We start from the raw sequence: 16,407 nt of genomic DNA, 5'->3' as shown, positions 1-16,407 counted from the left end.
TATAGGTTGATTTTGTTTAGAAAATGTTCACCCCAGGTCTTGCATGTATGTGCCGGCTTTTTCTTTCTGCAATTCAAGCTATATATATATATATATATATATATATATATATATATATACACAATACTCCACAGGAACCCAGCACTCACTCATCGTCACAGCTCCCAGGGTGCCCACCAAAACTTCAAATACACAATCCTTTTCAAGAAGCAGGCACTCGCTGGTATTTCATCGATTTAATGCACCAAGATAATAAACAGTGAATGTTTTCAGGCATTCGCCCGTCCTCAGTGTGTGTGTCCTCAGTGTGTGTGTGTGTGTATATATATATATATATATATATATATATATATATATATATATATATATATATATATATATATATATGTGGGGGGGGGAATTGTAATACATAATGCTTATGCAAGCTGCAATTTTTGTGGGGGAGAGGTATTTGGAAAATCACTGTAAAGGTCTTCTGAATACAGTTTAAATCAATGTAAATATTTGCATAGGAAATTAGCACATCTAGGCAAGTATCCCCGCTTGCTTTTCCCCAGAAATTCTTAATATACAATAATACCAATGCACAAGAGAATTGTGGGTAAGATATGCAAATTAGATATGCAAATTCTCAGTTTTTTTCCTTCAAAATACTGTTTTGACTCAGCGATCCTTTTAACAGGATTATTACATCAAACCAGAAATCACTCACTAGACAAGCCTGTTTCGTTCTTTTTGGAACTCATCACTAGAAGATAGATTTCTGGTTTGTTGCATTGGTAAAGCTATTGTCATGGTTAAACCAAAATTCATTAAAATTATGGGGGAGATAAAAAACTGAAATTAAAATCCTCCATGCCTCAAAATTAAATCAATGTAAATATTTGCATAGGAAATTAGCACATCTAGGCAAGTATCCCCGCTTGCTTTTCCCCAGAAAGTCTTAATATACAATGTTACCAATGCATAAGAGAATTGTGGGTAAGATATGCAAATTAGATATGCAAATTCTCAGTTTTTTTGCTTCAAAATACTGTTTTGACACAGCGATCATTTTAACAGGATTATTACAGCAAACAAGAAATCACTCACTAGACAAGCCTGTTTCGTTCTTTTTGGAACTCATCAGTAGGAGATAGATTTCTGGTTGCTGCATTGGTAAATCTGTTTTCATGGTTAAACCAAAATTCATTAAAATTATGGGGGGAGATAAAAAACTGAAACTAAAATCCTCCATGTCTCAAAATTAAATTAATGTAAATATTTGCATAGGAAATTAGCACATCTAGGCAAGTATCCCCATTTGCTTTTCCCCAGAAATTCTTAATATACAATGTTACCAATGCACAAGAGAATTGTGGGTAAGATATGCAAATTAGATATGCAAATTCTCAGGTTTTTTTGCCTCAAAATACTGTTTTGACACAGCGATCCTTTTAACAGGATTATTACAGCAAACCAGAAATCACTCACTAGACAAGCCTGTTTCGTTCTTTTTGGAACTCATCAGTAGGCGATAGATTATACAGTTTAGAAAGAGCATCAGAAGTGAATATTTTTTCCTGCAGCAAGAGAAGTGACTGGTTCCCCTTTAGCAGTCAGCGAAGTGATTGGTTCACCTGCAAAAGTATTTCTCAGTTTCAGTTCTCAAGGAACCCTAACAGGCCAAATTTAAAGGATTTCCCTAAAGGTAAAATAATAATAATAACAACGACTGACCCATTGAATATTGGACTCCTTGATGACTGGAAATAAGAAACCCTGTCCTACAGGATCCTGGAAATTTCCTGGCTCTTCTATGGAGAAAAGAAGTGACTAGTTTTCCTTCTAGCAACATAGAAAAGTGGCTGTTTCTCTTACAGCAGCTCCGCAGCAAAGGAAGTGACTATGTCCTGTCCAGCACTAAGGAAAGTGATTGGTTCTCTTACCAGTGCAAAATAAGTGACTAGTTCATGCTCAGAGTCAGAGGGGCATATTTATCAAGGTCTGGCGGACCTGATCCGACACTGCGGATCAGGTCCGCCAGACCTTGCTGAATACGGCAAGCAATATGCTCACCGTATTCAGCATTGCACCAGCAGCTCACAAGAGCTGCTGGTGCAACGCCACCCCCTGCAGACTCGCGGCCAATGGGCCGCCAGCAGGGGGGTGTCAATCAACCCGATCATACTCGATCGGGTTGTATTGTGGCGATGTGTGTCCGCCTGCTCAGAGCAGGCGACAGGTTATGGAGCAGCGGTCTTTGTGATGCGATTGGATGCCTATTAGCAACTGATGTAGCTATTGTGGCCATGGTAAAAGGAGGGTTTAATTGTAAACCAAATATAACATCAGTGACCACCAGTAACAATTCTGCTCTAAGCACCATTCACTGCTTGTTGCGCAGCCGCCGCTATAATGAATGTTGCCAGCCACTGGACTGGAGTGAGACACCAATAAAGGGCCCATTCTTGAGTGCCTCTGCCTCCAAAAAGTGCCGCCCCCTCAAATCTGCCGCTCTAGCCCGGTGCCTTGTTGGCCTAGGCCATAATACGCCCCTGCATCCTTCACTTTGTTTGTACAAATAAAGCGATGGTTGGAGTGAGTACTGAGCCTTGTGTACTTATTATATATAAATATATATTTTTTTTCATATATATATATATATATATATATATATATATATATATATATATATATATACCCTATATATATTCATAGTCATTGTATGTAGTCATTGGACTACAGATATACAGTATTTATATTTTTATTTTTATGTAATAATACTTTATCTGTGAACTGAACTAGATTGATTTTCTCTTGTCTATTATAATATATTTAGATATAGAAAGATATTTTACATAAATTACATCATATATAAGTATATATTTAAAAATACATAGAAAATGTTCTGCTTTGTAAAGAACATTGGAATGTAAAATATTAATAACTACCTTCAGGTTAGTGCAGTACATCTAATGTTTGTATATATAGCGCAAAAGTGATAAGAAGCTACTCCCAGGTGGGAACTGGGCCAAAGATCAAGCCACTGAGCTATTGTTCTTTGCTGGCAGCTTGCTTCTCTTTCTGTATGTATTTTTATTATAACCCTGGGAAAAATATCTTAAGGGTGATGGGGGAAACCACACATTCACTCCTAGCCCAATGTGATAAGAGGGATATGGCTGCACCTCACAGACAAGGCCCAACTATCATCTAGGGTTGCCATTTCCCATATTCAGATGAAAATTGCCTTATGATTACGGGCTGGATTGCACTTGTTAGGCAGGATCAGACTAATATACTTCAGGAAAGTTTTTATATATGAAAAGAACAATTGGGCTAAATGAAGCTACTCCCATACAGTAACTGGGCCATAGAACAAGCCATTGAGCTGTTTGTTTCTTGGTGCTTGCTTCTCTTTCTCTATGCACAAGCAATAACTGTATTGCTTGTGCATAGAGTGTATGCCGTCAGCATTTATTGATGTGCAGCGGACATGATCAGCGCATTATCAGATCATGTTTGCTCGCACTTTTTTAAATAGGCCCCTAAGAGTTTACTTCTGGTGGTGTTTGAACATTAGCGAAAACGCTTAATAGCGTGCCACTTGTAATCTGGCCCTAATTTCTACATATTTCATGCAAATGCTAAAGTTTAATTATTTATATTCTTTGCAGAAATTATTTTTAAGGTTAAAGAAAATTTACATTTTTTACATTTTGTAAAATCTCATTATTGAACCCAGTATGTCTAAAATACTTCTAAAAGTAGAACTGTCATAGTTTTATCATAAAGTTGTTACTTTAATAGACCTCTAATTTGCATATAAAGCTGTGTAATATTTTGACATATTTTACATATTTTAATGTTATTTTAGTGTGTTTAGAGAAAAAAAGTACTATTTTAAAAAATCTTAATGCACTACTTATATTAAAATATATATAAAAAGTATTTTGTGTGTAGGTATCATGATTAATAAAAGAACATAGATTATAGTTACATCAAAAACTGTGTTGCACATATTTTAATTAAACCTACTAAATATTTACATGGTTTATCTTTATTCAAACACCTTACTTTGCCTTAAAATGTATATATACTCACATAGAACTGTCAAATTGTTTGAGAAAATGTAATTTGGTTGACAGTTTAAATATCCTTTAGCACAATAATTATTCTTATAAATAATGTGAGAAAAATGTCATAATCCTGAAGGGTGTTTTCTCCATATCACATCTTGATGTCAGTCCTTACCAGCATCAAAAGCTGCCTGATGGCTAGGCTGACACTCTTCCAGTAATCCACTTTAATTTCTTGGATTTTTGTGACAGGACTTGGTTTTGGCCTGCTTGAACAATTTTATATTGTAAAACAACAGTAGTAATCTTTTTGTAGAAAATCATTTTTTGCAGGCTATGATGAATTTTTTTTTTATCCTTTGTAGGCTGCAATGTCTTTTTTGTTTCTCTTACTCTGTTTCACACAATATTTTAGTAAGCTGTTGTTTATTTTATTGTATGCTTATATTGACTCACCTTACCAAGCTCCCTTGGTCAATAAAAAATCAAAATAAACTTCTTCTGTGGAAAAGCCATACACTAAGGGCCCATTGATCTAAAGCTCCTGCTTAGATGAGATGATCTAAAATGATCTTACAGTATTGTTAGATCCCTCATATTATTCTAGAATGGGACATTTTGCTATACTTGTCTAAGGGACATTTCCTTTATTTCTGTATGTGAAGGAGAGATAAGCCAAGTGCAATATAGAACTGCATGACATGAGAGTTTTATTAAATTTACATTTTTTTGTGTTATATATTAATTTAGAATTCAGATTTTGTCATTTAAGATTAATTTTATTTCATATTTGCACTTTCTATTTTGTATTTTAATGCATCTAGATTCTGTATATATGATTATGATTTTATAAATTCTAAATTTTGCCAGTTTCTGTGTAACTTTAACAAATTATGATCACACTTTTAAACTTTTACAAATTACATTGGAATTTGTATTTGTTCCATGTAAAATAAAGCTAAGAGTTTCAGAAATTAAGAGGGACAGGGGAATTCCTTGAGCTGAACAGAGGAGTTGCCAGGGTGTGTCTGGATGTCTCTCACAATTCTCATGATATTCTCCAAACATTTTATGCTTGTAGATTTCACTGATTTATATTTCTGGCTTTATACAGGTGAAATTTTCTCAAAATTCCCAATACACTTATTTAACTATTTGAAAATGTGTACTAAAATAGAAGCAAATACCAGTTAAATTGTAGTGAAAACATTACAGTTGAATTTGTTTTGGCTGCATTACTCATTATAGAAGGTTGATTACTTTCTATGGGAATCAACTCTTATTTCCATGAAATTTCCAGGTTCTGACATTTTTCTTAGATAATTCAGTGACTTAAACTTCTGTTAAGTCTGCATATACAATTTATCTCCAAATTGAATTTTTTTGATCATCTGGCCCAAAAATGGAAAGATTCTATTATTATTAATGTAGATTGTTTGCATTTCTGAAGAGCTGTGTTTTTAGGAGACAAATTAAACATTAAAATATCAATGCAAGTCTTGTGTAGTGAGGCAGAAATGATAATGTGAGAATTTAACAAGAGTGAAGAAGTAAGTATTTATTTGATGACAAGGGAATTGTTAGTCAGCATGTTAAATTTTATTATTTTTAGGATTGTGCATTAATTTAGTTATAAACATGAATTCATAGCAAAAACACATATTTTTTTTTTTTTTTTTTTTTACGAATTCACTAACTAAATTTAAAGAAAATTAATAAATACTGATTTTTTTCATTTAATTTTCTGTTATGGGTTAAATAATTACTTCTAGATTGATGGAGAGCTGCGTTAATCCTGACACTTTTGCACAAAGCCCTGGGCAGAGAAGGTTCTGTAGTGCAGGTCCTAGGATCCACCACTCTAAGCCTCCAATTCTGTGCAGAAAAACAACTCTCCAGCGTGCTTGAGGTAAATATAATGCTACAGGTAAACTGAGACAATAAAGTTGAAGTAGTCAAGATGGCATATGATAACTGAAGGGGTTAGAACAAATTTTTGGGTTTTTTTTTTGGTAAACACGTGAATTAGTCAAGGACTGGGGGCCTGATGATCAAAAACTTTCCTGCTTGGAGCTTCATATTATAATGTATGTGTCTCTACTTCATATTTAGAACTCTATATAGGGAAATAAACAGATCTCAATCTAAAGTTTGGGTTTGTAAAACTATTTGAAGAACCTTGCAGTACTGACAAGACTTCATAGATAACCAACCAAAGTGGAGAGTTTTAGATCATCGGCCCTAGATATGAAGATCACATAAATTCTTTAAGCTAAATGTAACCCCAAGACAAAAGGTATGTGGGGTAAAAGTAATAACAGCAAAAAGTTTTAAAGGGAAAGGACAACTGACAAGACTTCTAAGATAATTCCACCAGGGTGGAGAGCTTTAGATCATTGGCCCTAGATATGAAAAGTAAATAAATTATTTGAGTCAAATGTAACTCCAAGACAACAGGCATGTGGGGTAAAAGTAATGACAACAAAAAGTTTTAACGGGCAAGGATAGTGGATGAAGGGGGTAGAAGGAGGAGTTTAGGTTTAGCAATATTGAGCTTATGATAATGAGCAGACATTAAAGAAAATAAACATGATAAAAAAACAATGATTGAAGTGAGAAAAAGGGATAGGTTTCATGTAAAAGATACATAGGCCTCCATTTATGATGCTGTGATGGCAGCTTTGGAGCGTCTTCGGTTGCAGACTTGAATAAGCGAGCCTGCAGCTGAGAGTTAAGAAGCAGCGGTCATCAGGCCTCTGCTTCTTAACCCATTACGCCAACTGTTATGTGGTGTAGCTCAATCCCCCTGGCATTTTCCGACCAGGGAGATTGACAGCCCCTGTTCATACACGATTGGCTGAAAAAGAGCAGTGGATGGCGTTGCACACTAGCCTTAGTGTGCAATAATAAATGCTAGCAGTGAATTGCTGCCCACTAGATGCAATGTCGGGTGGACATGAGTAAAGATATATGCCTGTCTATTCCCAGTCTGTGTTAAATCTGGGACAGTAAAATGCACAAATTAAAATTAAAAAAATAAAATTAATTGAAAATTGTTACCAATTTCAATATAGTATTTGGACATATTTTTTCTTCATAAATCTTAAATTTAAAAGAACAAATACCATATTCTTGGCTTTGTTGAAATTCCTTTATGCTCTTTATATCCAATGAGGACAGGAGCTACTATTGACACAATGTTGGTCACGTTTGCTTTCTAAAACTATTTTAGAAGGTAGCATTTGAGAATAATTATGATTTCACTAGTTTGCTATTGCATACTGTTTTTCACTGATATTGGGCTACTCTGTGTAACAAAAGAGTATACCACTTAATAGATTATGTCATACTCCACTTGTACCTACGCCCCTGGTGAATATCTTGCTTGTAAGACTATTTCATTTTAAATTTAATTTAAATAAATGTATGTTTTAACCTTAATCTTCCTAGCAGTTTTGTGCTAACACATTTCAGATATGTTGTACTACCTTTGTCCTCCTAAAAGGAGAACACCTTCTGACTCATTTATTTAGTGCTAGTGAGTTCCCTCTGCTATTGAAAGGTACTTTTTATCTTCAGTCTCTTTGATCTATGGTTTTGTTCTATTTTATAATCTTAATAGACAGCAAACAAACAGAAGAGCTTTTTCTATTCATTTCAAAGAGAAGAACATCCCTGCAAGGCCAGTTTCATCCCACTTAGAAGTCAGTCCATCCTCTAGTAAGGTAATTATTCATCTGAATAACAACCCACACATGTAATTCATCCTTCGGTGGGTTACCTCAATGAAGAGCAGTCATATCCAACCATGTATGCAGAACAACGGGTTTGTTTTTAATTGTGAACTCTATGGCCGCTATTTAACAAAGGTCTGTCAGACCTGATCTGAATACAGACCTCGCTGAATACGGAGAGCAATACGGTCTCCGTATTCAGCATTGCACCAGCAGCTCTTTTGAGCTGCTGGTGCAACGCCACCCCCTGCAGATTTGCGGCCAATCAGCCGCCAGCATGGAGGTGTCAATCAACCTGATCATACTCGATTGGGTTGAATTGTGGCGATTCCTGTCCGCCTCATCAGAGCAGGTGGACAGGGTTATGGAGCAGCTGTCTTTAGACTGCTGCTTCAAAACTGCTGTTTCTAACGAGTCTGAAGATTGGCCGCCAGCAGGGGGGTGTCAATCAACCCTCGATGTCTTTAGACCGCTGCTTCATAACTGCTGTTTCTGGCGAGTCTGAAGATTGGCCGCCAGCAGGGGGTGTCAATCAACCCTCAATGTCTTTAGACCGCTGCTTCATAACTGGTGTTTCTCGCTAGCCTGCAGGCTCGCCAGAAACATGGGCCCTCAAGCTTTATACAGAGCTTGATAAATGGGTCCCTATGAATGAATCATGAATGTTTCATTTTGACTTCCAAGATCCTTTAAAAAACAAAAATAAAATATTTTAGAAACCAACAGTTGCATTATTAATTTCTTTGCTTTTATCTGTTCATTTTTTCAAAGACCATGGGTTTAAATTAAAATACCTCAGATGGTAACAAAATAACTAAAACAAGATATAATATAACTAAATAACTAGACTTAAACAGTTAATGTTAACTGATTGCTCCAAAATGGTGCCTCAGAAAGAAACACCACTACCCAGAAACCAAAAATATATAGGTAAATGAATTTCTGTAAGTGAGAGTTATAGATTACAGACACTCTCTTCAAACCTTTGTAAAATTCTTATGCTACTCTTGCTGAATCTACCTATGGGAATCAGAGTACAGTTCTTGAGGATTCTAAAGCATAATGTCAAGGTCAGATCTACTGATATCTGAATTTTCACAAAAAAAGATACATGTGATAAAAATGTATAACTTACACTTGAAAAAAACACTGTTAATGGGTCACTCAATTACTGAAAGTAATAGAGGACCGCGGGAGGTTATGTGTCTTCAAGGAGCTACCGCTTTTAGGCATAATAATCACAAAGAAAGACTCTTATACATGATTGCTTATCTAGGAAGTAATGACCCGACTAGAAATGATTTTTCTATAGTTCAAAATGAGTTTTGTGAGCTAGGGGATCATTTAGAGCAAGTGGTGTCATCTGTATCATTTTTTTCTATTTTATCTGAGTATGGCCAGAAGTCGGAAGAATACAACTAATTATAGCAATGAACACTTCCTAAAATAATGTGCTGTAGAGAAAGGTGATTTAGATTTATTAGATATGACAGCTCTATTTGAAAATATAGTGAGATATTTAAGAGGGATGGCTTTGCTTGCTTTTAACAAATCTGAAGTGTGCTAAATTATCTGGTTTCAATTACCTTTTATGATAGTGTTGCCTGATGTATTAAAAACCAAGCAAGTAAAATAAATCTATGAGATAGCTGAAATCTGTGTAAGGATTCAATTGGCATTTGACCATCACTTATAATCTCTCTCCACACCTTTGTAATATCTGTTGCCAAATTAGAATTTTCAAGGAAAAAGAATAATAATAATTATTCAGAAAATGTGATAAAAGGGAATCCATTTCTGGGCCTTTATCTTGACTAAAAATTTTTTTCAAGGACATGTATTTTAAATATATCCTACCTAAAAGAGATTTTGAAGAAAAAGAATAAAGGATAAGAAAGATAAAATTTTTTTTTTTTACTTTCCGGACCATTAATTGCAAGATTTCTCTACCAATGTTTGATAAAAGTCATATTAACATCCAGGAGCATTGTCACAATCACCTCTCCTGATCAGACTGTGGAGGTGAGGCTGTGACTGAGATGTGAGGATGAAAGGAACACTTTTCTAAACCATTCTTGCTCCAGAAAAAAAATCCTTTTATCACCACCCGTTATCTGCATCTACAGCTTGAAATGCTGCCACCACTTTAAGATTATTCTAAATGAAATCCAAAAACCCAGACTAACAGATTAAAAATCCCAAAACACAATTTGGTAACAATCAATCTAAAAAACACAGTACAGGTAGCCTTAACTTTACGCTGGGGTTAGGTTCCAGAAGGAATGGTTGTAAATTGAAACTGTTGTAAATTGAAACCCAGTTTATAATGTAAGTCAATGGGAAGTGAGGGAGTTAGGTTCCAGGCCCCTCTCAAAATTGGCATAAGTAACACCTAATACATTATTTTTAAAGCTTTGAAATGAAGACTTTAAATGCTAAACAGCATTATAAACCTAATAAAATAATCACCCAACACAGAATATATAATTAAACTAAGTTAAATGAACAAAAACATTTGCTAAACAGCATTATAAACCTAATAAAATAATCACTGCAAACAGTTCTTTCTATGCATTCCAATCTGGACTGATTTATAGACAGGAAGATCTTGTTCCTTTGAAATCTGCTCAAAAGCTCAGGTCTGGTTAAACTGATTAATTTCAGCTTGCTTGGCTTGCATATCTTTGCTGCAACACAATCGGACAGCTCCACCTACTGGCTATGTTAACCAATGCACTGCTTCTCAATGCTTTTCAGTAACAGTCACATGACTGAAAAAAAGGTTGTTATTCTGAAACGGCTCAAATTGAACCATTGTAAACCGAGGGCCACCTGTACTGATATTTCCAGTCTCTTCAGTAACGTTAATTCAAATGATAGAGGAAAGACAAAACTAAAATAAGAAATATTTATTATGAGAAAAAATGGTCAAAGTGCATTAGCAAAATACAGAAACATATAAAGAGGTGCACTTTGCAATTAAAAAGGATTACAGCAGAAAACCTATACTTTCTACTCACAATCCAGAAAATGTATACTTTTTCCCACTCAAGGAGAATTGAAATTTAGATCCTGGGTCACTGATGCATTTTAAGAAAAAATGAGAAAATTTGTGTAAATTGTCCCCACTATTTGCATGAAAAAACCCAGCTCAGGTCCCTAAGCCAGCTCATTTGGGTTAGAGGGAGAGGTAAAAGAATCCACCCCAGCTTTTAGAGCTGTAGCATTCAAAGGTAAAGGGATATGAAACCCCAAAAAATTATTTTGTGATTAAAACAGAAAATTTTAAAAATAGCTTCAGATTTACTTAAAGGGCAAGTAAACCTAAAAAATAATGTTATATAATTCTGCACATAGTGCAGAATTATATAACATTATATTAGCAGCAGCTTTAGAAAACCTAATATTCCCTGTGAATTTTTATTAAAAAATACTGTTTTCCAGACCCGCTCTCTGTGCTCTTCTGAGTGGGTCTGTTTTTATCACAGAGCGCATCTGGCCAGCTGTCTAGTCACAGCCTGGCCTGACAGCACCATTACCCTCAGTGCAGCTCACTCCTAATCTGTCTGACAGCGGGAGCGAGCTGCACTGAGTATAATGGCGCGGTTGGGCCGGGCTGTGACTAGACAGCTGGCCAGATGCACTCTGTGATAAAAACAGACCCGCTCAGAAGAGCACAGAGAGCGGGTCTGGAAAACAGTATTTTTTTTATAAAAATTCACAGGGAATATTAGGTTTTATAAAGCTGCTGCTAATATAATGTTATATAATTCTGCACTATGTGCAGAATTATATAACATTATTTTTTAGGTTTACTGGCCCTTTAAGCCAAACATACAATATTGTGTGCATGTTCATGTATTCCCCCATAGAAGTAAATGGAGAAAAAAAAAAAAGGAAAAGCCCCCACTCTTGCGCAAACCCAATCGGATATTCTCATGTGTGCTAACCCGACATGAATATATGAATATTTCACATTCCAATGTTCTTCACATTGAAGAATATGTTCTATTTATTCATAAATAAATATTTGTACATATATCTGATTCTTTTTTGGTACAATATATACAGCATCTATATGGAATATTGGGATGTGAAACATTTACAGTGAATACAGTTAAACCTTTATTAAATTTAAATTTTGCATACATATGCTTTTACATGTTTTCATTTACTTAACTGCAAAGGGCTCAAATGCACTTCAATATATGTCTATATATGTGTACATATGTATTTATGTGTTTATATGTGTATAAGGCAGAGCAGTAATGACCCAAGAGAGTAGTGTCAGTTAAGGAAAGAATTCATGAATTTTCCTCTACATACTGAGAGCAACTCCAGAAAGCAACTGAATACAGCAGTAAGGAATGTAAGCTGAGGAGCCAACTCATTTTTTTGTTCAGTACCTGGGTAGCGCTTGCTGATTGGTGGCTATATTCAAGAGGAAACCCAGGTCTGTGTGCCAAGCAGGACTCACACATCTAAACACGCTGGGAGCAGCAGTCACAGAAAAGAAACAGCTATGTGGAGAAAAGTAGCAACAGAACGGACTCCCTTCCTTGTGTGACGGTACTCGTTTTGGTTCTCCACAATGGAACTCTGACATATATATATGTTTTATGCTTTTAACATATCTCATAGACTTTTTTTGAGGTTATACTGTGTGAGTGTCCATTTTATACAATATATTTATTAAAGGTTTATTCTTTTTTTAATACTAAACTTAGATTCCTTTTTGTGCTTCCTTTCCTTGCCCTATTCTCTTTTCAGCATTTTGGTTGCATACCAGTGAGTGCAATAGTTTGAGGAACAGCTGCAGAAGAAGCCTGTTTAACCCAAGTGACTTTGTATTCACACAGGCCTAGATTTAGAGTTCGGCGGTAGCCGTGAAAACCAGCGTTAGAGGCTCCTAACGCTGGTTTTAGGCTACCGCCGGTATTTGGAGTCAGTGATTAAAGGGTCTTACGCTCACTTTTCAGCCGCGACTTTTCCATACCGCAGATCCCCTTACGTCAATTGCGTATCCTATCTTTTCAATGGGATCTTTCTAACGCCGGTATTTAGAGTCGTTTCTGAAGTGAGCGTTAGAGCTCTAACGACAAAACTCCAGCCGCCTGAAAATAGCAGGAGTTAAGAGCTTTCTGGGCTAACGCCGGTTCATAAAGCTCTTAACTACTGTACCCTAAAGTACACTTACACCCATAAACTACCTATGTACCCCTAAACCGAGGTCCCCCCACATCGCCGCCACTCGATTAAAATTTTTTAACCCCTAATCTTCCGACCGCCACCTACGTTATACTTATGTACCCCTAATCTGCTGCCCCTAACACCGCCGACCCCTGTATTACATTTATTAACCCCTAACCTGCCCCCCACAACGTCGCCGCCAGCTACTTACAATAATTAACCCCTAATCTTCCGACCGCAAAGCGCCGCCACCTACATTATCCTTATGTACCCCTAATCTGCTGCCCCTAACACCGCCGACCCCTATATTATATTTATTAACCCCTAATCTGCCCCCCTCAACGTCGCCGACACCTGCCTACACTTATTAACCCCTAATCTGCTGAGCGGACCTGAGCGCTACTATAATAAATGTATTAACCCCTAATCCGCCTCACTAACCCTATAATAAATAGTATTAACCCCTAATCTGCCCTCCCTAACATCGTCGACACCTAACTTCAATTATTAACCCCTAATCTGACGACCGGAGCTCACCGCTACTATAATAAATGGATTAACCCCTAAAGCTAAGTCTAACCCTAACACTAACACCCCCCTAAGTTAAATATAATTTAAATCTAACAAAATAAATTAACTCGTATTAAATAAATTATTCCTATTTAAAGCTAAATACTTACCTGTAAAATACATCCTAATATAGCTACAATATAAATTATAATTATATTGTAGCTATTTTAGGATTAATATTTATTTTACAGGCAACTTGGTAATTATTTTAACCAGGTACAATAGCTATTTAATAGTTACCTAGTTAAAATAATAACAAATTTACCTGTAAAATAAATCCTAACCTAAGATATAATTAAACCTAACACTACCCTATCAATAAATTTATTAAATAAACTACCTACAATTACCTACAATTAACCTAACACTACACTATCAATAAATTAATTAAACACAATTCCTACAAATAAATACAATTAAATAAACTAGCTAAAGTACAAAAAATAAAAAAGAACTAAGTTACAAAAAATAAAAAAATATTTACAAACATAAGAAAAATATTACAACAATTTTAAACTAATTACACCTACTCTAAGCCCCCTAATAAAATAACAAAGGCCCCCAAAATAAAAAATTCCCTACCCTATTCTAAATTAAAAAAGTTAAAAGCTCTTTTACCTTACCAGCCCTGAACAGGGCCCTTTGCGGGGCATGCCCCAAGAATTTCAGCTCTTTTGCCTGTAAAAAAAACATACAATACCCCCCCCCCAACATTACAACCCACCACCCACATACCCCTAATCTAACCCAAACCCCCCTTAAATAAACCTAACACTAAGCCCCTGAAGATCTTCCTACCTTGTCTTCACCATCCAGGTTCACCGATCCGTCCTGAAGAGCTCCTCCGATGTCCTGATCCAAGCCCAAGCGGGGGGCTGAAGAGGTCCATGATCCGGTCAAAGTCTTCATCCAAGCGGGGCAGAAGAGGATCTTCCATCCGATTGAAGTCTTCATCCAGGCGGCATCTTCTATGGTCTTCCATCCGGAGCGAAGCGGCAGGATCCTGAAGACCTCCAGCGCGGAACATCCATCCGGCCCGACGACTGAACGACGAATGACTGTTCCTTTAAGGGACGTCATCCAAGATGGCATCCCTCGAATTCCGATTGGCTGATAGGATTCTATCAGCCAATCGGAATTAAGGTAGGAATATTCTTATTGGCTGATGGAATCAGCCAATCAGAATCAAGTTCAATCCTATTGGCTGATCCAATCAGCCAATCAGATTGAGCTCGCATTCTATTGGCTGTTCCGATCAGCCAATAGAATGCAAGCTCAATCTGATAGGCTGATTGGATCAGCCAATAGGATTGAACTTGATTATGATTGGCTGATTCCATCAGCCAATCAGAATATTCCTACCTTAATTCCGATTGGCTGATAGAATCCTATCAGCCAATCGGAATTCGAGGGACGCCATCTTGGATGACGTCCCTTAAAGGAACAGTCATTCGTCGTTCAGTCGTTGGGCCGGATGGATGTTCCGCGCTGGAGGTCTTCAGGATCCTGCCGCTTCGCTCCGGATGGAAGACCATAGAAGATGCCGCCTGGATGAAGACTTCAATCGGATGGAAGATCCTCTTCTGCCCCGCTTGGATGAAGACTTTGACCGGATCATGGACCTCTTCAGCCCCCCGCTTGGGCTTGGATCAGGACATCGGAGGAGCTTCAGGACGGATCGGTGAACCTGGATGGTGAAGACAAGGTAGGAAGATCTTCAGGGGCTTAGTGTTAGGTTTATTTAAGGGGGGTTTGGGTTAGATTAGGGGTATGTGGGTGGTGGGTTGTAATGTGGGGGGGGGTATTGTATGTTTTTTTTTACAGGCAAAAGAGCTGAAATTCTTGGGGCATGCCCCGCAAAGGGCCCTCTTCAGGGCTGGTAAGGTAAAAGAGCTTTTAACTTTTTTAATTTAGAAAAGGGTATCGAATTTTTTATTTTGGGGGGCTTTGTTATTTTATTAGGGGGCTTAGAGTAGGTGTAATTAGTTTAAAATTGTTGTAATATTTTTCTTATGTTTGTAAATATTTTTTTATTTTTTGTAACTTAGTTCTTTTTTATTTTTTGTACTTTAGCTAGTTTATTTAATTGTATTTATTTGTAGGAATTGTGTTTAATTAATTTATTGATAGTGTAGTGTTAGGTTAATTGTAGGTAATTGTAGGTAGTTTATTTAATAAATTTATTGATAGGGTAGTGTTAGGTTTAATTATATCTTAGGTTAGGATTTATTTTACAGGTAAATTTGTTATTATTTTAACTAGGTAACTATTAAATAGCTATTGTACCTGGTTAAAATAATTACCAAGTTGCCTGTAAAATAAATATTAATCCTAAAATAGCTACAATATAATTATAATTTATATTGTAGCTATATTAGGATGTATTTTACAGGTAAGTATTTAGCTTTAAATAGGAATAATTTATTTAATAAGAGTTAATTAATTTCGTTAGATTTAAATTATATTTAACTTAGGGGGGTGTTAGTGTTAGGGTTAGACTTAGCTTTAGGGGTTAATCCATTTATTATAGTAGCGGTGAGCTCCGGTCGTCAGATTAGGGGTTAATAATTGAAGTTAGGTGTCGGCGATGTTAGGGAGGGCAGATTAGGGGTTAATACTCTTTATGATAGGGTTAGTGAGGCGGATTAGGGGTTAATAACTTTATTATAGTAGCGCTCAGGTCCGCTCTGCAGATTAGGGGTTAATAAGTGTAGGCAGGTGTCGGCGACGTTGTGGGGGGCAGATTAGGGGTTAATAAATATAATCTAGGGGTCGGCAGTGTTAGGGGCAGCAGATTAGGGGTACATAGGGATAACGTAGGTTGCGGCGGTGTACGGAGCGGCAGATTAGGG

This window comes from Bombina bombina, chromosome 5 (assembly GCF_027579735.1).
Source record: "Bombina bombina isolate aBomBom1 chromosome 5, aBomBom1.pri, whole genome shotgun sequence".
NCBI classification, from domain to species: domain Eukaryota; kingdom Metazoa; phylum Chordata; class Amphibia; order Anura; family Bombinatoridae; genus Bombina; species Bombina bombina.
This window is presented reverse-complemented; position numbering follows the sequence as displayed.